At 38.9% G+C, this 11,564-nt stretch overlaps 1 protein-coding gene across 10 annotated transcripts in view; it reads right to left on the minus strand.

Moving 5' to 3' along the window:
* The window catches only part of Ppp1r9a (protein phosphatase 1 regulatory subunit 9A), a 307,086-nt gene that overhangs the window by 27,432 nt on the left and 268,090 nt on the right, over window positions 1–11,564 (minus strand). The window lies entirely within an intron of this gene.

The following is an 11,564-nucleotide window of genomic DNA, read 5'->3' on the forward strand; positions in this document are numbered from 1 at the left end:
TGAGATTATTTTAGTGTTTTGACTCCCAGGCTACCAGGCTGTCCACTCCAACTTGGCTTGTGAAAAAGTTACTATTATAAGATTTTAAAGCCATTACAATTCATTGTTTTAGGTTACAAAATTATACATGATTTGGTGCCTAAAAATTCCGATCTCCAACAGGTTACATGTGAATATTATCATTCATTTTTTGTATGTTTATTGGAGAACATAAAGAAAGGAAGACATTTTTACAACTATAGAACAAATTGCTTTTCAGATTACTTCATGTCTGGTTGGCTTAATAACAACCTTGGTTACTCAGTTCCAAAAAGACTCACAGAAGATGCTCTTCATAACTGTATCAGCGTGGTTCTTTTTTCGACAGAACCATGACCCTCAAGGACCTAGAAAAGCAGCCCATATTCAGGACTGCAGTAGGTACTCCATTACTGAGAACAGAACAAACAATGCGGGTAGACGTGAGAATGACTTTATTAGTAGGGCTTAAGGATACAGAGAATTTGCTTTGGCTCCTGCTTCTATTACTATTGGTAATCTGCCTGGTGTTGCTGTCAGACAATCCCAAGTGGCAATATGATACATGTGCTCCAGCATCAGCTGATTGGGTGCAAATGTGTGAGTGCACACCTTAAATTATGTCTGTTAAAGATGCAGTTAGTTGGATTCTGAAAAGTAGTGCCTTCAAACCATTACCCGAGGGGCCAACAACACACTGCATGCAATCAACAATTTCTGAGGGTCTCAAAGCAAATATAAGAGCTTTTATAGCCGTGATTATGGACTACAAACCAATAATTTATATTCCATTTTGGAAAAAAAATCTTTTTTAAAATAGCCAAAAGGAATGGTGCTGAGAAATTTTCATTTCAATAGCACTTATGCTAAGAAGAAGCTGGAAGGAATACTGACCGTAAGAAGCACCTATCAAGGATGCAGCAAGGGGGTCCAACAAGGCTGATTATATAGGAGGCATCGTGTCAGAGAAGATTCACCAAAAATACGGGCCTTCTGAAACAGGAAGAGGTACTCACACTCTGAACTCAGAAGTTAATCTGAAGGATAATACATGTAAATCAAGCCAAGTATCTGGATTGTTGCAAAGGGGAAGTGGGCTCTCCATGGGAGAAGCCATCATGAGAGTGTCCCAAATAGCCCAAAGGACCAAACTAATGCTCAGAGGGTAGAATTCTGGGACAATCTCTGTACATGGCCAACACCTCAAACACTGGAGAATGCCGCACCCTCTTTGCCACCCACCACAGGCGAGGGAAGCATGTGTCCAACTCTACACAAAGAGAGAATAAACACGGCAGAGTCACAGCGACCCCATCCTTCACACCTCTGGAGACAGAGGGAAGGGAGTGTGACTGATCAGTTGGTCCAGAGTGAGCTCTTCCCTGCCATTTCCACAAAGACTGGAAAAATCAGAGTTAGCAGGAAATCCCGAACAGCACCAGGGAACCTGTAGGGTGGTGCTGGTGAAGGATGCATATGCCCCGAACCTAGCTTGGGAATCCCATTAGATTCTGCTGGCTGGAAAGGGGGATTCTTGAGATAGGGTCAGTTTGGGATTGGAGTGCAAAGGAAAAGATGGGTCAGGTTGGGGCAGAGGCATGGTGACAAACTAGTTAGAAAATATCTGAAGCAAGAACATGGAATCCTGCCCAACACAGGACACGGGCATGAGGCAAAGGACAGCTTGGTGTCAGAAAAATTATTTGATATCCTCTTCTCAAATTAACTGAAGTGGCTGCAGGACAGAAACAAAAGACTGCATGCCCAAAGCACAGCCTGAATTTAGGAGGCCAGCTCAAAGAAACTTACAGGCCTCAGCACAAGCTGGGAAACAGCCCACAGACAGAGGGGAAATCGGTGTCTCTGCCTGCAAACAGACTGCAACTAAAGCCGGAAGGGAACTGCGGACCCTCAGGCTCTGTGGCACAGTCCTGTGGGAATTTCGTGTGCCTCTGCTGGTTGGGGGTGTTGGATGTGGGTTCCTGCTCAATTTTGTTGCCCACGCCCTTGTTACAGTTTTGTCTTTCTCTTGTTTTGCTTTGAGATATAGTTGTTTGCTTTCTCCCCTCCTCCTTTACCAGGGTTCTTTTCCTCATTTCCAGCTTCTGTATCAACGCTATTATTTTACACTTGTTTCTCCCACTTTTTCACTTCTTCGCTCAAGTTTTCCTCCATATTTTGCCCTGCTTCACTCATCTGTCTTCTCCCACGTTACCTCTGGTTCCCCATTCTATCCGTTCTGCTCTTATCTCACCTCCCCGTCTTCCTGCGCCTCACCCCCATTTCATCAACTGGTTCTGACAATGTCACAGCTTTCCTCAAACCCAAATTATACTTCACCCTCCCATACCCCACCCCGCCCCACAGATACCTTCTTACAACTTTTAACACTAACCTTTCGTTTCAACTACAGAATTCCTGGAACAATCTGACCTGCTATCTAATTTTTCTTACCTATCATTATTTTTCCTATCTACCTTTCTTCCTACTGACGTATATCCCTCTTTCATCTGTCCCCCAATTCCCCTTCCTTCCACATCACAAACTGCTAATAACAGCAGTGTAGGCTGTGAACAGTACTGATAGCAGAGAATAGAAATTCAAGGTTTAACACATGTAAGTGATGTATGGTTGGATCTGGTCGTGCTGTCATAAGCAGTGATAATTCTTTCCTCACAAGACAGTCACAGGGTCCAAAATATTTAAATTGAATAGCTGAAGGGTGAACATTTTCTCTGGAAAAATAAAGCCACCAACACAACACTGGAAGGCAGACTAAAATGATCTTCATAGCAACTATAATATCTTCTCATTCAACATGACCTCAACCCAACCCCTAGGACCAAACATGTACACATACACTACACATACACACACACACACACACACACACACACACACACAGAGGAACATGGGAAAACAAGGTAGCAAAAGGCCACCAAAGTCTCCTACCTCTCACAAGGCAGATCCGGGGGCAGAAGCAGAGAGGAACACAAACAGCAGGGAGTGGAGTTTTACAAATCGATTAAAGAGGTAAAGAAACTCGGCAAGTTCAAAGAACACACGTGATCCCAAAGCTCGAGGAACTATCACACAAACTGATAAATGAGGGTATGGAAGAAACACACAGAAAACTGGAAGAGTGGAGTAAACCAGTTCAAAACACAAACAACAAATTTAGTAAAGATATAGACTCCACAAAAATGTATCAGATAGAAATACTGGAAATAAAAAAATGTATGGAATTCATAAATTGCAGAAATGACCACCATTGTGAAGACAGGATTTCTGAAATTGAGTTAAATCTCTACTAATTACTCAAAGAAGCCATAAAAATGATAAGAGAATAAAAAAGAAAAATCCAATGGCTAATAAATGATGCTAGGACCAAACTAAGCCTAACTAGAATTAGAAACTAGAAGATAGCACACGTGGAATAAAAATTCTGTTTATAGAAATCAAAACAGAAAACTTTCCAGGTGTGAGGAAAGATTTCAATATATGGGTAAGCTAAGCTCACAGCACCAACTAACATCACACAATTCCAGATGCCCTCCAATCTTAAATCTGCCAGAGATAAACAAAAAATCACCGAAAAAGGTAAATCCAATTGGAGTATAGCAGACTTCTCAACACAAACTCTGAAGGCCAGAGGAGCTTGGAGTGGAGTATTTCAAGCCCTAAAAGCAACTTCCAACCTAGATTAATATATGTTGCAAAATTTTCTTTTAAAATGAAAGGAGAAAAAATGATATTCCATGAAAAAGAACAACGAGATAAATGAATACCAAATCAGCATTCCAAAAAATACTAAAAAATATCCTTTATAGTGACAATGAAACTAGCAAAGCAAAAATTCAGATGGAATTAAAACACCGAATAAAGTGAACAGATAAACAAAACAAGAACATACAAAAAGAGCTATCAGCAGTAAAAGAATGTAATGAAAGGAGTAAATCCATACCTTTCAGTAACAACACTTAATGTTAATGGTCTCAACTCCCCAATTAGAAGACACAGTGTAGGGAAAGTGGGAAGGTAATAAGGGAAAAGAAAAAAATAGGAGAAAATGAAAAATGTAAATAAAGTGTTTGTAAATGGGGAGGGGAGGAGGGGGTAAAAGGAGGGCAGGGACAAGGGGAAAAAATGAGTCGTGTAAAGGTGCAAGATCCCAATAATGAATGTAACTGTAGTGTATACCTAAAATGTACCAATAAACTCAATGAGAGAAAAAAAGAAGAAGACATAGATTGGCAGACTGGATGAGAAACCAGAATCTAATAGACTGTTGCATTAAAAGAAACTCATCAAAGCAAAACAGACATTCACACACTAAAAATCAGAGAAGGAAAAACAAACAGAAATTTTATTATCAAAGTAAAGTTCAAGCTAAAAGTGATTAGAAATGGCAAGGACGGTCATAACATATTAGTTAAGGGAATAACCCAAAAGGAAGAGATGACATTTATAAATATATATGCATTGAGTGGTGGAGCATCTAACTTCATAAAAAAAATACTACTGAACACAAAAGATCAAATAAACACCAACACCATACTACTGGGTTATTTCAAGACATACTCCACTTTTAAAAAGAGATAGGTCAACTAAATCAACAAAGAATTATCAGAGCTGAACCACACCTGTGAAAGAGTAGGCTTCGTAGATATCTGTGGGGTGTTCTACCCCACTTGTACAGAATACACATTCTTTTCAACAGCGCGCAGAACTGTCTCCAAAGCAGTCCACAAAGCTGGACTAAATAAATACAAAGGAATTGGAATCAACCCATATATACTATCAGAACACTGTGCATTGAAACTAAAAATCAACAAAAGAAAAAACAGAAAATGTATAAACACCTAGAAACTTAAAACATCCCTGAACACCCAATGGGTCACAGAAGAAATTAAGGAAGAAATTAAAGAATTTCTGGAATCAAATGACAATGCCAATACAGAACATAAGAGCCTACGGGACACAAAGAAAGTAGGGCTAAGAGGGAAGCATGTTGCAGTCTATGCTCACATTAGGAAAACACAGTAAGTACAAATAAGTAACCTAATCATGAACCTTAAGAAACATGAAAAACAGTAAGAATCCAAACCCAGACCCATTTAAAGGAGGGGAATCATAAAAAGATCAGAGCGAATATTAATGAAATTGGGACTAAACAAACAATGCAAATAATAAATCAAAGAACTGGTTCTGTGACAGAATAAACAAAGTAGACAAACTATTAGCTAAACATACCAAAAGAGAGAAAAGACTCACATCAAGGCAACTAGAAATGAAGAAAGTGAAATCAACAATGGACACTATGAAAATTCAGAAGATAATAATTAGTATGAAAAATTGCATTCCAACAAATTGGAAGATCTTGAAGAAATGAACAGATTCTTAGAGCCACGTGAATTAACAAAATTGAATCAAGAAGACATAAAAATTCTGAACAATCCAGTAACAAGCAATGAAATTGAGGCAGAAAAAAACAAAACAAACAAACCAAAAAACAAGCAAGGAAAGCCCAGGGCCTGAAAGATTCACTGCTGAATTCTTCATGACATTTAAGGAGGTTATAATATCAATATTCCTCAAATGTTTCAATGAAATTCAGAGGAAAGAAGTCCTTCCAAATTCATTTCTAAGCTAGTGTTACTCTCATCTGCAAACCAGATAAAGACCCAACTAAAAAAGAAAACTACAGTCCAATCTCCTTCATGAAAATAAATGTAAAAATTCTCAATGAGGCATTGTCAAGATCCCAAGGAGCAGCAGATCCCAGCCAAGGCTCTGCCCCCACCCCAGAGGCTCCAGCACACCTCCCCAAACAAAAAGGCCTATCCTAAAAAGAGCTGCACCGGTGCACAAACTTCAGCCAAAGGCCCACCCAATAGCACTGGTAAGTGCAGGCAGATCCTGGGAGCAGTGGTGTAGACCAGAGTAACATGGCTGCAGGTAGATTCCAGCTAGGGCCCTACTTGGGGCCATGCTTGGGCATACAGGCCACAGCCAAGGGTCTGCCTGCAAAAGAGCTACACAGGAGCACAAGCAACAGCCAGAGACTTGCCATGATAACAGTGTTAAGTGTGCAGAGACCCTAGCCAGAAGCTTGCTCAGACAACAGGAACTAGAGTGCACAGGCCCCAGCCAAAGGCCCCTCCAGACAATGGGTACATAGGGGCTCCAGCCAGAGATACCATCTTAAGTGTGTACAGGCCCAAGACAGAAGCCCACCAGAAGGCAACAGGTCAGCTCAGGGATCCAGAAGGACACCATTCTGAACCCAGGAATTGGTGCACTAGTGAGCAGCAGAGAAAAGGTCCCTTGATGGCTTGCTGAGAATTGAAGACAACTGGGTGAGCAAAAAGGTGCCTCAACAAAGGCTCAGCAGGCTGCATCTGGTGAAATGAGAAGACACGTAAACAAGTCTCAAAACCACACTTCCACATCACCTAAGGCAACCACAAAAGGAAACGAGATGGAACAATCTGATACTCAACCACCTGGACTCCCTGAACTGACAATGAAAGGGGATCTGGAAAAAATGAAATCAGAAATAATTTCTCAAATAACAATACAGATTGTGCCCATAGTGCAAGACATGATAAAAAATCTAGAGCAAACACAGATTAAAAAAATATAGGAGTTGAGGAACATGAAGGAATCCCAATATAGGAAACAAATGGAATCCATAAAACAGACGCAAACAGATTTCCAGATTAAAAAACTCCACTGAAAGTTTACACAGCAGAATAAGCAAATGCAAGAACACAATTTCAGATACAGAAGATAGGATTGCAATTAGTGACCAGGAAAAGAAAAAATTCTTAAAAATAGGAAGGGAACATGAGAAATCAATCCAGCATGTGCTATATGATGTAAAGCAGAATAACATAAGACTGATCGGAGTCAATGAAGAAACAGGAAAGAGTGCCGATGATATAAAAAAAAAAAATGTTCACAGAAGTAATGGCAGAAAACTTCCCAGGTAGGGGAAAAGAACTAGACATATGGATAAGTGAGGCATATAGGACTCCAACTAGCTGTGATTAAAAAAAAAAAAATCTACACATAGGCATATAATGCTCAAGATTCCAGAAACCAACAGAAGAACAAAATTCTACAAGCAGTAGAGAAAAGAAACAAAACATACACAAAGGAAGCCTATCAGAATCACAGGAGCCTTCTCAACACAAACCCCAAGGCAAGAAGAACTTGGAGTGATGTCTTTCAAGCCATAAAGGAAAACATTCTCCAAACCAGACTGATGTACTCTGCAAAACTATCTTTCAAAATTGTTGGAAAAGATACTTTTATGACAAAGAACACCTTAGGAACTTCATGAATACCAAATCAGCACTAGAAAACATTTTAAACAATATCCTAGGAAAAGACAGGGGAATAGGGAAAAAGTAAGAACCAATACGGGTTATATAAAGGTGCAAATTTCCAATGATGAAGGTCATTACATTGTATATCTAAGATATACCAATAAAATTAATTAAAAAATAAGATATTTGCAAATGCAATGCAACAAATCATTAAAAGGATCATACATTTTGACCAAGTAGGTTTCATCCCAGGCTTTCAAGGATGGCTCAACATATATAAATTAATAAATGCAACACACCACATAAAGCAAGGACAAAACCACATGGCCATAACAATATATGCCAAAAAAGAAAGCCTTTGACAAAATCCAACACCCATTTATGATGAAAACACTGAAAAAAACAGGTACAGAAGCACCATACAACAATCTGTTAAAAGCCATTTATGACAAACAGCAAATATCAATTAAGCAAAAACTGAAAGCTCTAAAATCAGAAACAAGACTGCCCACTATCACCAGTCCCATTCAGCATATGGTAGTACTTACAACATTAGCCAGAGCAATCAGACAAGAGTAATAAATAAAAGGGATAAGTACACAAAAAGAAGTCAAAATATCGTTATTTGTAGATGATGTGATCTTCTACATGAGACCTAAAAATTTCACCAAGAATCCTAGAATTTAGTAAGCAAATTTAGTAATGTAGCAGGATACAGAATTAACACATAAAAATCAATTGCATTACTATCTAACAATAATGAACTGAGAAAAGAATTATGAAAACAATACCATTCACAATAGCATTAAGAAAAGTTAAAAACTTAGGAATTAACCTAAAGAAGGAAGTGAAAGACCTCCAAAATGAAAACTATAGTATTCTGAAAAAGGAGATTAAAGAGGCATCAGATAATGGAAAGATATCCCGTTCGTAGGTAGGCAGAACCAATACTGTCAAAATGGCTGTTATGGCTTGTGTCTAGAAGTTCTCCCAAAGCCTCATGTAGTTACAGATGGGACTTTTCAGGGGTGGCTGGATCTACAGTGTGTGATGCTAGGATTAAGTGCATGATGCTAAAATCAAGTGTGTGTGATTATTAAATTAATCTACTGATTGGTTGGGCATCGTTCTGGGTCTGGATAATAGAAAGGCCCACCCTGGGTGTCAGTGCTACCTGCCCTAAGTGCGTGCAGCCTGGATAGAATCCAAGGGACAGAAACAGGGCTGCTGCTGTGGCCTGTCACTCGCTACTTGCACCCTGCCTTGGGGCCCGACAACTATGAACTGAAACCTCTACAAACTGTGAGCTACAATAAACCTTTCCTCCTTTAACTTTGGGTGTTGGGTACCTTGTCAGCAATGAGAAAAGTAACCAAGAAAATGGCTAAAACCGATATATAGATTTAATGCAATCCCAACTACCTTCAGCATTCCTCATAGAACTAGAGAAAACAATCTTAAAATTCATGTGGAACCAGAAGAGACCCAGAATAGCAAAAGGCAATTCTGGGGAACATGAGCAAAGCAGGAAGAATCACAATTCCTGCTTTCAAATTATACTCCAAGAATAATAAGATAATTATATAATAGTAATATAATAATAAAAACAGCACAGCATTGGCATAAAAACAGACATGTGGGTTAGCAGAACAGAATTGAGGACGCAGAAACAACCGTAGACACACATACCTTCAACTATTTGACAAAGGGGCCAAAAACACACTGGAGGAAAGATAGCCTCTTTAGCAAATGGTGCTGGTAAAACTGGAAATATATACGCTTAAGAATGAAGCTAGACACATCTTTCATCATGTTTGAAATTAAAATAAAAATGGATCAAAGATCTAAATATTAAAATAGAAAATAACCTACTGAAAGATAAAATCGGTAAAATGTTTACAGTCATTGGTGTAGAGAAGGACTTTCTAAATAGAACTCCAACTGCACAAGAAATAAAAACAACAAATGGAATCATATCAAATTACAAAGCTTCTGCCCAGGAAAGGGGAAAAAAAAACAACAGAGGAGACGATGTACAGAATGGGAAAAATTTTTGCCAGCTACACCTTGGACAGAGGATTAATATCAATATTACATAAGCAGCCAAAAGAATTAGACCTTCCCCAAATAAAAGACCAAGTCAAAAAATGGGCAAGTGAAATGAATAGACACACTTACAGAAAAGACAATAAACACATTGAACTTTTTTGTTCAACTTTGACAGCCATTAGAGAAATTAAAATTAAAACATTAAGATTCCATCTTACACCCGAAAGAATGGCAATCAAAATATAAAAAAAAAAAAAAATTCTGATGTGGTTGCTTTGAAATAGGAATGCCACTATACTGCTGGTGGAAATCAGTATGGAGATGTCGCACAAACTAAAAACAGAGATTCCATTTGAACAAGCTACTCCCCTTCTAGGCATCTTCCCAAAAGAGCCAAAGACATCAAACTTCAGTGATTTATGTATTCCAATTCATAATAGCTAAATCATGGAAGCAGACTGTATGTCCATCAATAGAAAAATAGGTAAGGAAAATGTGGTATCTACACACAATGGAATACTACTTGGCTATAAATAAGGATAAATTTGAGACATTTGTGGGAAAAAAGATGCACCTTGAAAACATAATGTTAAGGGAAATAAATCAGACACACGCACTTAAATACTATATGGTTTCTCTCATATAAGAAATCCAAAGAATAAATAAAGAATAAAATAAAAGACTGATAAGAGAAAATAGGAACAGCTCTTTTACAAATGGAAAGGGGACCAAAAGACCAAGACTGGGGGTGTAGCGGGAGTGGAAGGGGATATAAAAAGATTCAGGATACTCCATGTACAGGTAGTACCTACACCCACAATGAATGTAATCATTATATGTCCCAAACATTAACTGAGAATATAATAATACTGAAAAGGGGGGAAGGGAATTAGGAGACAAAGAGAGACAGGAGGGCGGGAAGGGGAACGGGACTAAAAATAATCAAGATATGTTAAATACGTGTAGCCAATCCCGAGATGAATAGAAACATCAGGTACGGCAGACATATAGTTATAAAAACATTTAAAAAAACCAAAAAAAAACCTCACACAAGTAACACCTTTAGCAGTATTAGAAGAGATGTGTGCAAACAGGAGGGAAATGCGTACAAGACTTACGTGGCTGGGTAACTACGAGTGTGATCTGCTTTACCACTACATACCATCTTCTCCCATTACGTGACATAAGGACCGTAATATGCAATGCAAAAGAACACAAGTATTCTGGTCCAACTTTATTCCTCTTAAAAGGAAGCGAGTCTCAGAGAAGGCCATTCACTGTGTACTACCTTGTGTCCTGTAGCAGTCTGTGGGAGACAGTGGACAGAGCTGAGGCCTAGAAGCTCAGGCTGCTAGAAAGTCACACTCACATCTGGAGTAAAAACAGGCAATCTTCCGCCTTCCTTGAATCCTCCTGATTTTATTTAACTTTCTAAACAAAAACACGTATCAAGGGGTAATTTTGCAAACTCATAGAAGTACACAGCATCAGGGGAAAACAGAGGGATTTTATTTGGCTTTCTGTATATGCAGGGGATAACACCGTCTCTCTCTCTTGCGCACAAAAGCTGTCAGTCTTGGGGATGGCAGCCTAACAGGAGAAATCCAGCTGCTGGCTTAATGCTTCTACATTCTGTGCTGCTAGATGTAAAGGCTCAGGTGGCCTTGTTCCCGTGCTGTCATTCATCCCTACAGAGATCTTAATAATACAACTCTGCTTCCCTAAAATCGAGTCTTCAGTTCTTCTTCCTTGTTCTGTTGTCCTTACGGGTATAGGGAAATTTCCTTCCCATTCCCTGCTTATTTCTTTCAAACCCCCTAGTCTGTGAAATAGCTTCCTGCTGACTCAAATGTAGCTAGGAACACAAAGAGGAGCGGGCGTAAATGGATCAATAATACAGATACATTCAGAGATGTGCAGGAGCTAATGACAGAGCAGTCCTGAGTGGGTGGGACTAACTTCACCTGCGTTTTAAGACTAGTTTCAATATTGCTTAAAACTGGAGCCTTTGAAATAATTTAATGGATTCCATTATGATCTTAGCAGCTGTTAGGAAAAATGCTCTATGAAATTAGGATGTTATATATCATATTAAGAGACCAGTTCCCTATAGTAATGCTGTGAGTCATTCAGGGTTGTTTTTTTTTTTTTTTTTTTTTTTTT

Source organism: Fukomys damarensis, unplaced genomic scaffold (genome assembly GCF_012274545.1).
Source record: "Fukomys damarensis isolate Sample0158 unplaced genomic scaffold, DMR_v1.0_HiC HiC_scaffold_4, whole genome shotgun sequence".
Taxonomy (NCBI): domain Eukaryota; kingdom Metazoa; phylum Chordata; class Mammalia; order Rodentia; family Bathyergidae; genus Fukomys; species Fukomys damarensis.